Consider the following 16,317-nt stretch of genomic DNA (forward strand, 5'->3'; position numbering starts at 1 on the left):
AGTGTAAACAAAAAAAGGAAGGATTGAAAATATTTGCACACTTCTGGTAAACTTTGGTAGCTCAGTTGGCTAAGCGATGAGACCGGTGTTCCAAAACGTCGTAAATTCGAGTTTTACTCGAAGCGGCAATTTTTAAATTTTTCGTCTTGAATAAATACAATCATAATCAGATAAATGCAGATTGCAGCAAAGGGCCCTAGAACATTTTAATTGCCCGCTTTTACGACTTTAACCGCAATATGATATTAATTTTATAGACCAGACGGTGGTTCAATAAAATGTCAATTACATGAAGCCAAGGAATGTAATTAACATGGCGACATTCCGTTTCGTAACAGTTGAGAGGGCCTGTGAAAATCTAATGTGAATCATAGGACGAGTTCGCAGGAACTAGTTAGTATACTTACTTACTTACTTGATCCGTTGGCTCAGCGACCCAAAATGAGACTTGGCCTCCGACACAAGACAGCGTCACTTTTCTCGGTCCTGTGACTCGTGCGACCTCTCATCAATTCTTAACTCGAAGTTCGCGAAGATAATAATAACTGCATCAGTAATAATAACTGCATCAATAAATTGCTCTGATATTTAGATTAAGGTAATATTTAAATTTGACAATTTAAAAGTGCTTGTTGCTAGTCCTATTTGAATAAAGAATATATTGAATATTGAATATTGATCCGCCTCCACCATGTCGCACCAGCGATACCTGGGGCGTCCTGGACAGCCTATGTACATATGCTCTTTTCACGTTCCGATCTTCATCCATTCTCTCAAGATGGCCGAAAAGTTAGTATTAGTCAGAAGAGTTAGTATAGTCATAGTATAGTCAGCATCAAAAGTAGCGGATCAGGCTATGATTCATTATCTAATAGCTTAATATAAAGAGATGTTTCTGTATGTAGAACAAGTTTAGTAGCTTGTGGTAAATACTTTTGAATGCAAACTGTAGAGAGAAATCTCTATTTGGCACAGAACTCCCATGTTTCATCCGCTAATTTGAAAGCAATTCACCTTATACTTTTAATTGCAGCACCTTTTCTTGTTTAGTTTTCAAGGGACTTCATAAAGGATTTGCAAACGGTTCGACGCGTCGATGGCACAGTAAAGATTCATTTCAAGTAGCATGTAAATACATATTTAATCTATTGGCCCAGTATCAGATTTCTAAACAGAACCAGTGCTATAAAGGACTATTTAGTGCTTGAACTGTGGGCCGTGAGACTGAGTTTCAACGCATTATAACTTAGGTGTTAAATTTCTAACTGAATTGCTATTTAGGATGCTATAAACTAGTTTAGGTATGCAATAACTGCATATTGCGTAGGTAACAAACTTTTTTTGCAAGGAAATACGTAGTTTCTGGGTACAATATATGGCACAAATAACCAAACTAGGTAAAGAAATACTTCTTTTATATTATACCTTAATTTCAATCAAAAATTCGTTCAAATCACGGTTAAATCGACCAAAACAAACAGATCAGTACATATTCAAAGACATCAATTCTATAGTAGTTTAGTACAGAGAGAGTAACTGTTGGTTTTTATGATGCCTACGGAAGAAAAATCACGAGGCCATAGCAATCGACCCAGCCAGTGTGGACGAGAAAAATCCTCTTAAACTCCAATCCTCTTATAGGTACTCCAATCCTAATAATTAAACAAAATGTTCCTCAATTAACCTTTAACTTATTTTTTCCGATCTAGAACAAAAACTCTCCTTTTTACTATAGGGCTATACTTATTTTTAGCGAAAAGGAAAAGGTGAAGCGATCTCACTAAGAATACTCGTTTTTTCTGCAATGTTGGAATTTTTAAATAAAGCTGGAAGATTCTGTGAAAACCGATACAGGGTCTTAAGGAATAGATAGACAAGAATTATATAATGTAAGGTAAGACCTAAGCATTCTAATCGATTGTTACACAGCCTTGTACTGAAGTTTTTTTGTTCTAATAGAAAATTATATTTTATGTCAATGTGCCAATTTACTACCAACTTATTCAACTCCTTACCGAAAAAGTGTATTTCCATTCCGTCACCATTTTTTATAGACACTTTCATATTGTATAGATACTGTTGCGAACGCAACCTCTTATTTGTAATGCAGTAGCTAAAAGCAGCCGTCGGGCTCGCTTACTATGCGGAGGCTAATTTAAATGCACCAATAGGAGCGCTCCATATAACCTGTATCGCGGCTAATTAGAGGCACCTAAATGTAGACTACCATTTTAACATTCAAAATTAGCTAAATCACTTTCGCATTAGCCTCCATACTATTACCACCACTTCTACATTTTAACCGTTTACGTCAACTGTACCTCGTAACCAGCACCTATGTGATTACACGTTTACTTCAAATCGAAGTCTTTTTATTTGTCGTCAAGACCTGCACGGCGGCTACAGATACGATGTAACGAAATGGAAGGAACGTTGCACCTATGTATATAATGGAAATTAGTGGACACTTTTTTTCCCGTATTGACCTGCTGGGTTGACATGTAATGACATGTAGTAAAGAAACCGTGATTCCACCCCAGAGGCCGTTGCCTGAAGTTATTAGGTGTTGCAAAGTTAGGTCTTGTATGCAAGTGATACACGCGTTGTATTTATAGGACCTGGAAGCCTGATCGAACTTGTTAAATTCAACTAGGGATCAACACATTTTTTTAATAGCCTATATTGTGTCCCACTGCTGGGCAAAGGCTTCCCCCTGTCTTCCGCCACTCGTCACGGCTTTGTGCATGCTCCCGCCACGCGCCACAAAAAGAGTCCAGGTCGTCTCGCCATCTCCATATCATTTAATTAATATTTATAAAATATAATAATTATAACGTAATAAATATAAGAGCCTCGGTAGAGAGTATCATTTCGTTCCATTTGGAGTTGAAACTCTAGGTCCATGGGGTCCCAGCGCGCACAAGTTGTTTGCAGAAATCGCGAAGCGTCTGGTTGACGTAACTGGTAACCGAAGAGCTGGCGGCTTCCTCGCACAACGTATCAGCATTGCGATACAGCGGGGAAATGCCGCCAGCATCCTTGGTACAGTCGCCATCAGATATATCGGAGTGGCCAAGGTGCTCACAAATATCTGAACACGCCTCTATTGTCAAGGCGCTAGGTGCGTGTTCAGATATTTCCGAGCACCTCGGCCGCTCCGATATATCTGATGGCGACTATACAATGCCTTAAGGGCCTATTTTAGATTTAAGCTAGTTATTAATTTCGTTTACGTAGTACCAGTATCTTGTATGTAAATAAAGAGTTTATAAATTAATATTTTGTGTCACTGCATACTTGACAAATTGGAGAAATTTTGACATTTTGACTTCTTTTTATGTTAATGTGTATAGTTTTTGGTTTTTTGTATGCTGCTTGGACATACGGTAATAAAATATCGCCATCACAAAACACGGGTCTCAAAATGTCCATGTTGCTCACTTTGCATGAAGAGTTGGCAGACTTGGACGAGCTGCCCCAAAAAAAAAAAATTTTTTCGCGTCAAAAATTTTTATCTTCTACTTTTTCTTAATCAGAACACGATACCGAATATGCCCTTACACGGGATCCGTGTAAGGGCATATTCGGTATCGTGTTCTGTTTTCGTTACATAATTTAATCCCCCCATCTCCATTCTGTCACCGTGGGACTAGACGCGGACTTGCGTTTCACCCTTACGTCGTTACTCTGCCACTGATTCGTACTAAGCGCTATGCATCCAGCTTTATCATACGAACGGCTAAGGAGTGGAATTCACTTCCTGCAAATATATTCCCAGTCCACTATAACTTGGATCTTTTTAAATCAAGAGTGAATAGACATCTTTTAGGTAAGCATGATCCATCCTAGACTGCATCGGCACTTACCATCAGGTGAGATTGCGGTCGTGCTTGCCTTTTTGTAATAAAAAAAAAAAAAAAGAACCTGTATAATACAAGTAAAATAAGAACATTGTTGTTAGTAGTTTTATTATAACTCTGTTATCGTTGCATCTTAAATAAGACATAAAAAGGCCGTAAACAATATACTGATAGCAAAACCTCCAGCTGAGCGTCTTGGGCCCACTTTAAATTAACCCTTTTACCGCCAAAGACGTCAACTGACGCGCGCGGCTACAGCCCAATGTAAACTTTCGTGCATTCTGATAGGTGTAGCGTTCAAAGGGTTAAATTCTTATCTTTTTAGTTTGTTATCTTTATGGTTATACTTGCACGTTGTTAAAAAGTATATGGGCTAAAGAATAATCCTTGTATGTAGGTTCTTTTGATGTGACAATCTTCGTTATAAGTAGAGATGCCACGAATATTCGCCAATTATTCGGAATTCGGCCACTTTGGCTTCGGTCGAGAGAGGTGCCGAATATTTGGTATTCGGTATTCGGCCAAAAACACTATTCGGGGCATCTCTAGTTGTTATAAGTGAGTAATAAACACTTTATTGCCTGACACGAGCAATAAATAGGGATACGAGAGAAGATAAACACAAAGGCAAACTTATCACTTAAAGTGGTCTCGTCCAGATTAACTAACTTTCTTTAACTAGCTTTAATAATCATCACATATACCTCAGTATAATAAATGCCTAAACATATGTTAGCAGGTAAATGAGGTAACTAGGAAAGTGATTAAAATAGGTATAAATATAAAGCTGTGATGCCCAAACTAGTCAAGAGATGGCGCCACCTCCGAAATAGAACACGCTAACAGTGTGTCGACGTAGAATCATGACCTCCGAGATGCAAAAGTTACCGATCGATGTCAAATGTTAGGGGCGGATTAGTGCTTGCAAACTAAGCTACTACAAAACAGTTTTGTTACTTAGGGGGTAAGTGGCATGAAGGACCTAGGTTTTGAAACAGCCATTTGCATTATTTCGGTAGTGGTAGTTTTGGAACGAATTTATTTCGAGCTTTTATTGTAGGTAGTGTAAATACAATTTTTCCGTTACCTACAAGCGTTGAAGTCATACAAAATCCTATACCAATAGCCAACACAAAACCTAAACAGTTGAAGGTATGACCTTGAATAAAACATATATTCTTCAAATTGTTGTTGGGTTTGAAACTTTTGAACTATTTCTAGTCTGACCACACAAATTTTCCATGCCAGTTTCCATCAGGTATATAAGAGCATTCAGAGCGGCCAACGTGCTAAAAATATCTGTACATACACTAACATTATTATTATTATTTATATTCCGAAATAAATGATTATTTATTTTAATTTATTGCAGCTCCGATATATTTGATTACTTAAATAAATTTTCCTCCAAGAAATTACCCCTTAGTTTGCTTCACTGGTCAACCCAGTCTAGAAAGAAAAGGTGATCAAAAAAAGGAAAAGCAAAAAGAAAAGGAAAAGGAAAAAGGAGGCAAAAATAGGATGGTGACCATGGACCGGTCAAAAATGTTTACAGTCATATTAGTACAATCGGATTAAGTCTAACCTCGAAATCCTTCCAAAGTTATGAAATTTTGTATGTATGTTAATTAAAGGTCTCTTTTTCTACATTACGTGAACTTTATATATTATATGGCTAATGTCTTCCTTTCTTGAAGCTCTACTTAAGGCCTGGCTCCGTGCCAAGACGTTTTATCTAAGAACATAACGTCTACTTAACAGATATATTTATTTCTAACACGAACGCGCCACTGCAGAATTCACTGTTTCAATACCAGGCAAAAATAGGATGGTGACCATGGACCGGTCAAAAATGTTTACAGTCATATTAGTACATTCGGATTAAGTCTAACCTCGAAATCCTTCCAAAGTTATGAAATTTGGTATGTATGTTAATTAAAGGTCTCTTTTTCAAAATGCTCATCTTGCAAAATGTGTACCATCCTGGGGAAATTTGCGTTTTACTCTAAATATACGTTCTCTATGAAAATATGGTGTGAGCTTATTAAATTCTACACATATTAATATATTAAATATATAAATAACGCGTCACTCACGTATTTAATTTAAAGTCGAAAAACGCTCATCATCAGGAGCTTGCGTTGACGGTGACGGACCGGCGCAGACTGCGGGCCGCAGTCCTCCTAGCCCGATGACCCCGGTCTGCGCTGGTCCGTCACCGTCAACGCAAGCTCCTGATGACACTTCTCGGTACGGAGTGAAACATGTCGAGCGTTTTTCGACTTTAAATACGTGAGTGACCCCGTTATTAATATATTTAATATGTCTGTGTCTCACGGAAGTTTTGTTTTTGTTTACAGTGTAGTTTGAGTTTAGCCATCTTTCCTGTTTGTGGACATCAGTGGAGTGAGGGTTTTCTTTAGTATCAGTGATAAATAAGCGTTATTTGATTTATTTTAGAGTAACATCACTACATAGTATAAAACAAAGTCGCTTCCTGCTGTTTGTCTGTCCCTGTATGCTTAGATCTTTAAAACTACGTAACTGATTTTGATGCGGTCTTTTCTAAATAGATAGAGTGATTCAAGAGGAGGGTTTAATATGTATAATACATCAGCATTGCACCCGTGAGAAGCCGGGGTGGGTCGCTAGTACAAAATAAGACGAAATTGCAATTCGATACACAGGCAATTCTTTTTGCTTAAAACTGTAAATGAGAAGATATAATAAACAACAATAATAATAATAAGTTTTTGGTAAAAATTTCATTTTTGGTACAAGCTTTTATCGCTGACTGTACTTTTTTCCACAGGCAACTAATACTCATCGAGACAATTCTAAAAACCCCAAACATAATTAGGTTGCGTTGTTTTATCACAGAGTTCCTATGGCCACCTCCTGTCTCCATCATCAGATCAGCTCGATGGTACCATAATATTGCATTGTCACATGACTTATGCCATTTTAATTTGTATGCAAATTTTCAGCTTCATCGGAAACCGGGAAGTGGGTCAAATTCAACTTGCAAGATTTGACCCTTACAAACATGTTACATACATATTACATACATAGGTACATTGCAAGTTAAATAAAAGCTAGTAAAAAAGCCATATTTCGTATAAAAAAATTACACATGTATTTAACTATACTTATATCTACAAAATAATCTTACATGCTAACATTGCTTAAAAATTTAAGAGTCCCCGGAAAACTCGGTTCTCCATACAAAAGTAAGTAATTCCGCTCTCATTTTAAAACGACTAGCTAGATAGCCCTGAAACTTTGTACTTACAATAGAATAAGGTATATCTATGTCTGTAATTACTTTATGTAGCTTCAGATACCATAGTTAAAAAAATACAGCTAATTTAAGTTTTTTCATACAAAATTAGTTTTTTGCTCTATTTCGTTTGTTTTATAAACTGGAGCTATATAAACTAATTACAGACCTAGATATACCCTATGTCATTGTATGTGCAGTTTTATTACAATCCAATACGTAGTTTTAAAATGAGAGCGGAACTTTGTATGAAAAGGTGCAATTCGGCTGAGCTTGCCGGGGGCTCTTAATATCTAATAAATATTGTAAGAACCCCTCGCTACTCGAAGGTTAAGGCCTCCTCTAGTGATTTCCAAGGATCTCTATTATTAGCTTTGTGTATCCATTGATCACCAGCCAGTCTCACTATTTAGTCAGTACGTCGCGCTTTGGTTCCATAATAACTACTATGGTTCACAAAATATGATTAAAAGTCATATTGACCGGGATATAGACACCCGTGAACAAGATGCATGTAACTGCGTCGAAATATCGGGAGCTCATAAACAATTCAAAAGGAAATCACGGTCTATATCCCGGTCAATATAAGTCTAGTGAAAATAATCGTGAATCATTCAAAACTCATGATTAAAAGTATTTCGCAGTAAGCAATCTAATTTATTATTGCCCGTTCACAGTTTCTATCTAATTCTTATTACCAATTTAGACGAAGAATAATGGTTCTAATATATATTTTATTATTATTTCTTTTTAAGTTGTAATGCTAAGTCAAATGGATTATACTTTTCGTCCGTTTTAGATTTAGGTTCAAGGAAAATGGTAAAATAAATTAAAGCAAGAAAATTACTTACAAAGACGGCTTCAAAACAAACTGCTTTTTTTCATTTCAGCCTCTAAAAGGAAATCACGATTACGTAAATATAAGCTCAACATTTTAAATACTAATTCCAAATATAGCGCTTAATTAAAGCAATTTCACTAATTATCTCGTCATCTGCAACCAACTGCGAAAAACCTTTAAATTTTAAAAGGGGAACAAAATTGGTTTCATTGAATGGAACGAGACACCTTAATTCCGCGTCGTTTAGTATAAACAAAACAGGCGGTTAAGCGCGAGTTGGTATCAGGGACCGGCCCGCTATCCCTTATCGGGGTTTTATAAGGGTATTGCATAAGGCTTAACTCACCATACCCTTTGCCAGACGAAACCCTTTGTTTTGCTTTTAAAAACCCTTATATAAAGCTACCACATTTGAGTAATCGGTAGCCCAAATACCCTTACAAAACCCTTATCATCCGCTCACCAACACCTTGCATATTGCTTATAAGGGTCAGCCTTATAAAGGTCTTCACTTTTAGCATATAAGCGTGCTAATTTAAGTCGTCTACCTTGTTCATAAAGCACACATTACTTCGAATCCGAGCGATCGTCGGCGGCGACGGCGGCGTTCTTTGACTAGGCACGTATTTTCTTTCCTTTTCATACACTACCGTAGATATATACTAATCCTGTCTCTTTCACGCAAAGGGAAACCTTTATAAAAAGCGCTTAAAGATAAGGGTAACCCTTATTAAGGGCTAGCCTTATTTTTGGTTAGCTTTTCGGTAAGGGTTAGTCAAAGGTAGGGGTATGAATGGGCTTGCAGTTCAAAAGGGAAAGTCTTTCAATGTGTTAGCCGTGTTTAAGTGTCGCCCATTGAAAGGGTTTTATCGCGGAAAGGGTTGTCCGGTCCCTGGTTGGTATTTGGCAAAAGGTTCGTTTTGTCTTTTGATTGATTGAGAAACTAAAGCATTATTTTATTGACACATCGGCACGGAGCTTTACGAATCACCTATACCTACTTCTAACCTAGTATATCTATACTTCGTTGTTTGCTAAACAAGAAAGCGGAAAACGTTGATGTCCCGCGCGGTGATTGATAAAAATTCAATTCACTTGGAATGAGACAATACTGCTTCTTTAGTCGCCTTAATTTTCTATAAAAATGTCCAATTTGCATAAGTAACTCGTAGATTAAGGTCGAGCACACACTAGCGACTTCGACACTTGCGACTGCTGCAGAGATAACAAAATAAAATTATAATATCAGTGTTCATGCGAATTGGCCTGTTAGTGCCTCCGCTGTCTTGCGCGGGTGCAAGTCGGCGGGTACCCGTGGGTAAAATTTTGCGTAAAAAATTTGTAGCCCTAATAGCGTTGCTCATACTGTTTTATTTAATATTCTTTTTGAAATAAAACGCCCAGTTCTATAAAATTTAATACGAATTCGTACCCAATCAAATTATTCTGTTTGTCAGAAATTCGAGCAGTAATAACAACATAAAAGCTGAAAAATTGAATCCTATTTAGAAAGCCGATTAAAGATTGTACATTTAAGTTACTAAAGTTTTCCTTCTAAAAATACGATATTTTACTAAGTTCTTCATTTTCAAAGTGAATAAAATAATTACTATTTTCTTAGTAATAGCTCGTAGGTTGCTGTATATATAGTGTATTTACAATTTGCCTTTTATTTAAAAAAAAAAATTATACTATGTCGGTGGCAAACAAGCATACGGCCCGCCTGATGTTAAGCAGTCTCCATAGCCTATGTACGCCTGCAACTCCAGAGGAGTTACATGCGCGTTGCCGACCCTAACACTCCTCTCCCTCGAGCTCTGGCAACCTTACTCACCGGCAGGAACACAACACTATTAGTAGGGTCTAGTGTTATTTGGCTGCGGTTTTCTGTAAGGTGGAGGTACCTCCCCAGTTGGGCTCTGCTCTAGACCTGGAATGACATCCGCTGTCCTGTGCCCTACCACACAAAGCCAGATGTCATTCACAGTGCCCAAACCTCTCTTTTGGACGTAGTTTAAGGACATACCCGCGTCCAAATGTGTTAAAAACTTGGGAAATTCGGCTTCTATCTTCGGCTATCGGCTTCGGCTATCGGCTTCGGCTATTCGGCGAGCATCTTACTCATGTTATTGTTAAGAGTTGCGTTTGTAAGCGACATTCTGGTGGGAGAGTTTGATAATGAGATTTTGTTAGTTTGTTAAGACAAAAGTGGAAACCCGTGCAAAATCGCCTTTTCATACAAACGTAGATCTCATTTTCCCCTCTGGATATTAACATTATTAAAAATATTTTGACATAATTTGTTGTATATCAACCACAGCTATGCCTCTACGTTTGATTTTCTTCGAATTTTTTATTATTAATAAGAAAAGGAGTATTTAAAAATTTGTATGAAATCTGTTTTTCGCTCCTAACTTTTACAAGAATAAAAAAATCGAAAAAAGTCAAACGTAGGGGCATAGTAGAGGGCAAAAGAGGTAGAGGAAGAAGGAAGCTAGCCTGGATGGACAATATTAAAAGCTGGACTCATATTAACGACGCTGCCAACCTGAGCAGATTGGCACAGGATAGGAATAAGTTCCGAGAGATGGTCGCCGACGTCCGATGAGGATATGGCACAAGAAGAAGAAGAAGGGGCATAGCTATGATTAATATACATCAAATTATGCAAAAATATTTTCCACAATGTCAATATCCAGAGAGGAAAATGGGGACTACGTTTGAATAGAGAAGCGGCCGTTCCCTTTCCTCTTAACGTCGGTAAACAAAACAGTACAATTTGTGCAAACAAGAAATAATAGGCCAATATGAAAACTAATATCATAAACACTTCATTTTCAAACTGATACAAAGCATAGAGACAATTCTATTTACGATATGAAGCTATATTACTGTGAATAAATTATTAAATTATACGTATTTGCAATTTCTAAAAGCCTATTCCACTTCTCATGCAAAACACAAATTTGTGTACAAAGTAATAGAATTCAAAATCAAATAACAAGAAGCTAAATTTAATTTAGACTAGTCGACAGTGTATAGTCAGCCTAAAGCCATAGGGGGCCGTCCTAACCTAACTTTACGGCGTTGTCTTCATATAAAACGGTACATTTGTAAATAAAACCATTATTTAAGCCGCTATAAAGGCCATATATTGGCATAAAAGCAACATTGTAATCTTAAAATCGTGTACTGAATTTAGTATTGAAAGCTTTGACACAGCTTAGTTTTGTAATAGAGGCAGTTTGAATATAGAAACGCTGCAATAACATTACAAGTGAATACGTAGAATGCTATGCATAATTTAATTTAGTTATTCGGTGCTTCCAAGAATACCCGTAATTTAGACACAATAGGTACTTAAATTATTTTGAAGTAGTCTTCAAAAACAAGTGATCAAAAGCGAATTGCTTAATATTTTAACTGGCATCGATCTAAATTATTAAGTCAATATTTTATCTACGAAAGCAACTGTTAAACTTGCTAACACAAAAAAAACTAGGTAGTAAGGAAGATTAGGTTAAGAAGAGGTCTTAGGTTAGGTTTGCAAGCAACCTGTGTCAAGCGCTATAAGGCTAATTAATTTGTCTCGTTTTCTTTACAAATGATGACTATTACTCGGACTGACAGAGGAACTGAATGCTTTTTCCAAAGGATGAATTGTACCATTGTGACAGATAACATTGACATCTTGTATAAATTCAGGTTTAACTAAGAAACAGCGGCGGTTTTTTCCATGTATCCACGCTGCTTTCAAAGCTATAGGTATTTATTTGAAATAAAGTGAATTACTTACATTATTCAGCAGTGTGATAGTACACTTTTGTATCATTTAAAGCCGCGATCTTTTTATAGTATTAGCTATTTGTTTGATAGTATCTAAATGACCCACGTTATCTATTTAAACGCTGTTGTAACCGCCGTGTGACTTGTTTAAGCATAAGTTTGCTCAGATGAAGCGGCGGATTTTTCCAAAGTGTCCCGGCTCTTTTCTAAGCTATTTATTTGAAATTAAATGAATTCCACATTATCTTATTGTGGCGCTGTGACAGTGAACGTTCATATCTCGTTTAGATAGTGGTTTGACTTTTATTATCTCCTAGTTTGCCGGGGTTGAGTTTAGTGCGATATGGCAGATATTTTCCTAATGTGGATGGAGACATTTGAATAGGTTTGTTACATCCAAATTTAAGCCACGATGCCTTTATTTCTAAGCATCTAATTATGCCTTGTAGGCGGAACACGTGTCGAGTTTTGTATTTTTGATAGTGTTTTGTTATTATTTGCGTATTTATTTTCATTGTGGGATTGTCAGAACATAAATTGCATGCAAAAAATACGCAAGTATACTAACGGGTTAGCATTGATTGACTAGCACATCACGTCATATTTCGCGGATGAGCAAAGTAACATTTTTGTTTTAATTAATATGGCTTTCCGCAAATTAAGCCCAGACTCTATTAATTATGCTGTATATATTACATGTTTCATAAATGTGTTTATAAAAAACGTTATACTTACTAATTTTTAGGGCCGCAGACTCCATTTAGAGTGAAATCTCTTGACTATAGGGAATATTACGCGAACTCTGCGAAGGGGGCGCCACTGCCACAATCTGAAGGTCTGTCGCGAACTCGCGAAACAAGTAAATCGAAATTTCGTTATCTAACATCTCTGTCACTCTTGCATATTCGAGCGATAAAGAGGCAGATAGCGAAATTTCGGGTTCGCGTTTCCCGGTAGGGGTCCTCTGTAAACAAACCGCCTTGATGCATCAATGTCATATTTTATTATCTCCGAAAACTTGTCAAAATCCTGTTAAAGGTACAGTATGTATAAGTTACTCTATGGTTTACTTAAAAAGCTAGTACTGCACTCTGGTAGCAGAACATTACAGTATATCCCCTATAATATACCGTGTCCAGGAAAGCGGCTTTCTGTAAGTACTTGTCGAGAGAAAACTGAAATGAGCGCCTAAAAATCGCACTTTAAGGGTTGGTTGCACCAAACTGTTTGTCATTAGAGTTCGCTAAATTTTATTGTATGGAAAGTTTCATAGTAAACCGCCGCGGCGCGCCGGGTGACGTTGATCAGTCTGTCAAATTGCGGATGGGGCAACTGGCACTAAATATTTTCTTGTTTTAGAAAGTAAGTTACATAGGCATTAGATTAGACCTAAGGTTACCAAGTCTGGTATTTGCCCTCATTAGCTACCATTTGTATTCAGGCAAGTGTTTATTGTTATGATATTTTAATGGAATTACTCTTTAATGGCCGGCGCGCGCATTAGGCTGGCTGATTTAATTTCTTTAGCTAGCGGCCATTTTGTTTTTGGATAGCGAGAGGTTAAGGAAATGAAGTCGGAAGTTGAGCTCAAGGTTGTAAATGAGGAGTGTCTTCAAATAGGCTTATTTTTAGGGTTCCGTACCTCAAAAGCAAAAAACGGATCTTATAGGATCACTCGTGCGTCTGTCTGTCTGTCCGTCTGTCACAGCCTATTTTCTCTGAAACTACTGGACCAATTAAGTTGAAATTTGGTATACATATGTAAGTTTGTGACCCAAAGATAGACATGTAACGTAAACAAATAAAATTTAAACACGGGGACCACTTTTGGGGGGTAAATGAGAAAATTAAAATATATCGTGTGAAATGAAATGGTATTTCATGAAAGAGCTCATTGTGAGAAACTCAAATATAATTTTTTTATAATTTTACGATAAAGAGTTTAGAAGTTATTCAAGAAAATATACAAAAAATTACCCTTCCCCCCTTTATCTCCGAAACTACTGGGTCTAAAATTTTGAAAAAAATACACAAAATAGTTCTTTACCTATACATCACAGTAAAACCTATTAGAAATGTGTAGTCAAGCGTGAGTCGGACTTAATTACTTAGTATTTGATTCGACCCCTACGGGTTTTTTAAGACATTTCACATAAAAAATACTTTGTTTAAATTGTGTAATGTACGGAACCCTTGGAACGCGAGTCCGACTCGCACTTGGCCGGTTCTTTTTGTATGAGTATCATAGAGAAATAAGCTACGTGAGTGAGCTATGTATGAATGAGCTGGGTAGTATTGTTTATTTTGCGTTGTATGATTGTATTTCATATTCTTTGTAATGTTACGAGGTACGAGTATAAAGTTTATTTCATGTATTTTTCACGAAAACTAATGTTTTAAAGTAACATATTATATGAATTAAATAGGAATTTTATCCAACAACACTTGTGCGGCATGGTCTTATAAGAGTTATTAAGTCATTATGACACTCATGACATTTTACGCGCAGGCGCAGGTTAAGCGGGATTTACATTACGAAATTAGTGGCGTGAAATTGATGTCGTGACAATAGTTTATTAATTACGAAATGCATGCATTACGAAAATATTAAATTACACGTGAAACTGATGGTTAAACTACTGTCACGACAACAATTTCACGCCACTAATTTCGTAATGTAAATCCCGCTTTAGATGGCGCTGATCGCCGCCGCGCAAATATACTTTTTTGTAATACGTTTGTATGAAATGTAGTTTGCCATGAATAAATGGAACTATTCTTATTCTTATTCTTTACAGCTACCACCACTCTGCCACTGACATATACGCTAGTGTGTGCTTTACTTACTCATCATGCATCTCGCTCATACTCGCATATTAGTGCGAGCGAGATGTATATAAAGTAAGTTACGCAGACGTTAGCGAATATGTATGACAGTTTGACACTGTTAAGGCAGTCGTGGTAAGGCTGCTTATCCCATGCGACCGCTAAACGAATAACGATGTAGATGAGGCTGATGAGGTTCAACATACGTAGGTAGAGGTAGGTATGTACTTGTCTTTTGTATCGGTCATATTCTTCTTCTTCTCTCGTGTCGACGTTCCTTCAAACAGTGGATATCCAGAAAGCAGCGGTGCTGACAGCCCTGACCGTCGCGTCCCTCAGGTCAGATCCTGAGCAGGAGTACGGGCACGCGGGGCATAAATACCAACAGGTGCGCCATGGTTTGCGGTGCTGTATTGCAAGCGCATTGAGTAGAGTGGCCGCGAAGATGTCCCCATACGGCCATGTTCTGTTTGCAACGGCCGACCTGGGACCTAAGCCTGTTCAGCGCCTTCCAGATGGGCCATGGTTCGAATTTAAGTTTTTCATACAAACCTTGTTTTTGCTATATTTCGTTTGTTTTATACACTAGAGCTATATAAACTAATTACAGGCCTAGAAATACCTCATATCATTGTATGTGCAAAGTTTCATTGCAATCCAACACGTAGTTTTAAAATGAGCGGGAAGGTGAAATTCGGCCGAGCTTGCCGGGGACTCTTAAGGGACTACCCTTTCACTTTAATAATGTTCGTAATATGAGTAATTTGGTTAAAATGTTATCGCTGAGCGCAACGGTTTACAAAATGTCCTCTAATAGCTTAAAATTAAGGGAAATGTGTAAGATTAAAGCTTTACGAGTGAAATTTAATGTTCATTGTGAATTGTGAATTATGTTTACATGAGCACATGTATAATTGTATACAGTGTGTAAATTGTATTCGGGCGAATATTTAAACGGTTAAGCATAGGACCTAAAAAGAAGTATATTGAGATAGATTTTGTTTAGAAATTAAATGAAAATTTTAACCATACAAAATAATTCGGCCCGCAATGTAATACAAAACAAAGTTACGAGATACGAGCTTTATAAAGTAACTGTCAACGCTATAATAGTCATAGCCAATATTTAGCTCAAGATACATAACAACTAGTTTCTATCGCGGTTTCGTCTGCGTAAAAAAATATAACTAAATACCTACTCCGTATCTCTCCCGTTAGTACATCCATACTAACTGTTGTCCCCCACTTCACTAGTCTAAGGGTTTGATTCCAAGGATAAAGAAGTACCTAAGGTATTTCATAATTTTCATATGTTTACATGCCGATATAATATTAAGAAGTACCTAAGGTGTACTTCTTTATTCCTAGAATCAAACCCTTAGACTAGTATAGTGGAGGGGGGTAACAGTTATTATAGATGTACTAACTGGGGAGGTACGGGGTAGGTAGTTATACTTTTTTAAGCGAATTATTTATGTATATTAAATTATTCCTGAATTATGGAACATCGGTTCTCAGAAACGAAGAGACGAAGACACGAAGTGCAGAAAGACCTCAGCGAACTCGGCGCCGTCGACTGGACAGAAACGGCTTTGGACAGAGTAGCATGGCGGTCTTTGGTGTCGGAGACCATGATTAACTTCGGGTCGTCGCGCCACAGCAGTAAGTAAGTAAGTAAGGTTCTCAGAAACCAACCACAACTTTAGCCGAACTTAAGTGAGACG

The 16,317-nt window shown here is 37.2% G+C and overlaps 1 protein-coding gene across 1 annotated transcript in view; it reads right to left on the reverse strand.

Moving 5' to 3' along the window:
• LOC134751868 (basement membrane-specific heparan sulfate proteoglycan core protein-like) overlaps window positions 1–16,317 on the reverse strand; it is a 253,985-nt gene that overhangs the window by 146,058 nt on the left and 91,610 nt on the right. The window lies entirely within an intron of this gene.

The sequence above is a fragment of the Cydia strobilella genome, chromosome 23 (assembly GCF_947568885.1).
Source record: "Cydia strobilella chromosome 23, ilCydStro3.1, whole genome shotgun sequence".
Taxonomy (NCBI): Eukaryota; Metazoa; Arthropoda; class Insecta; order Lepidoptera; family Tortricidae; genus Cydia; species Cydia strobilella.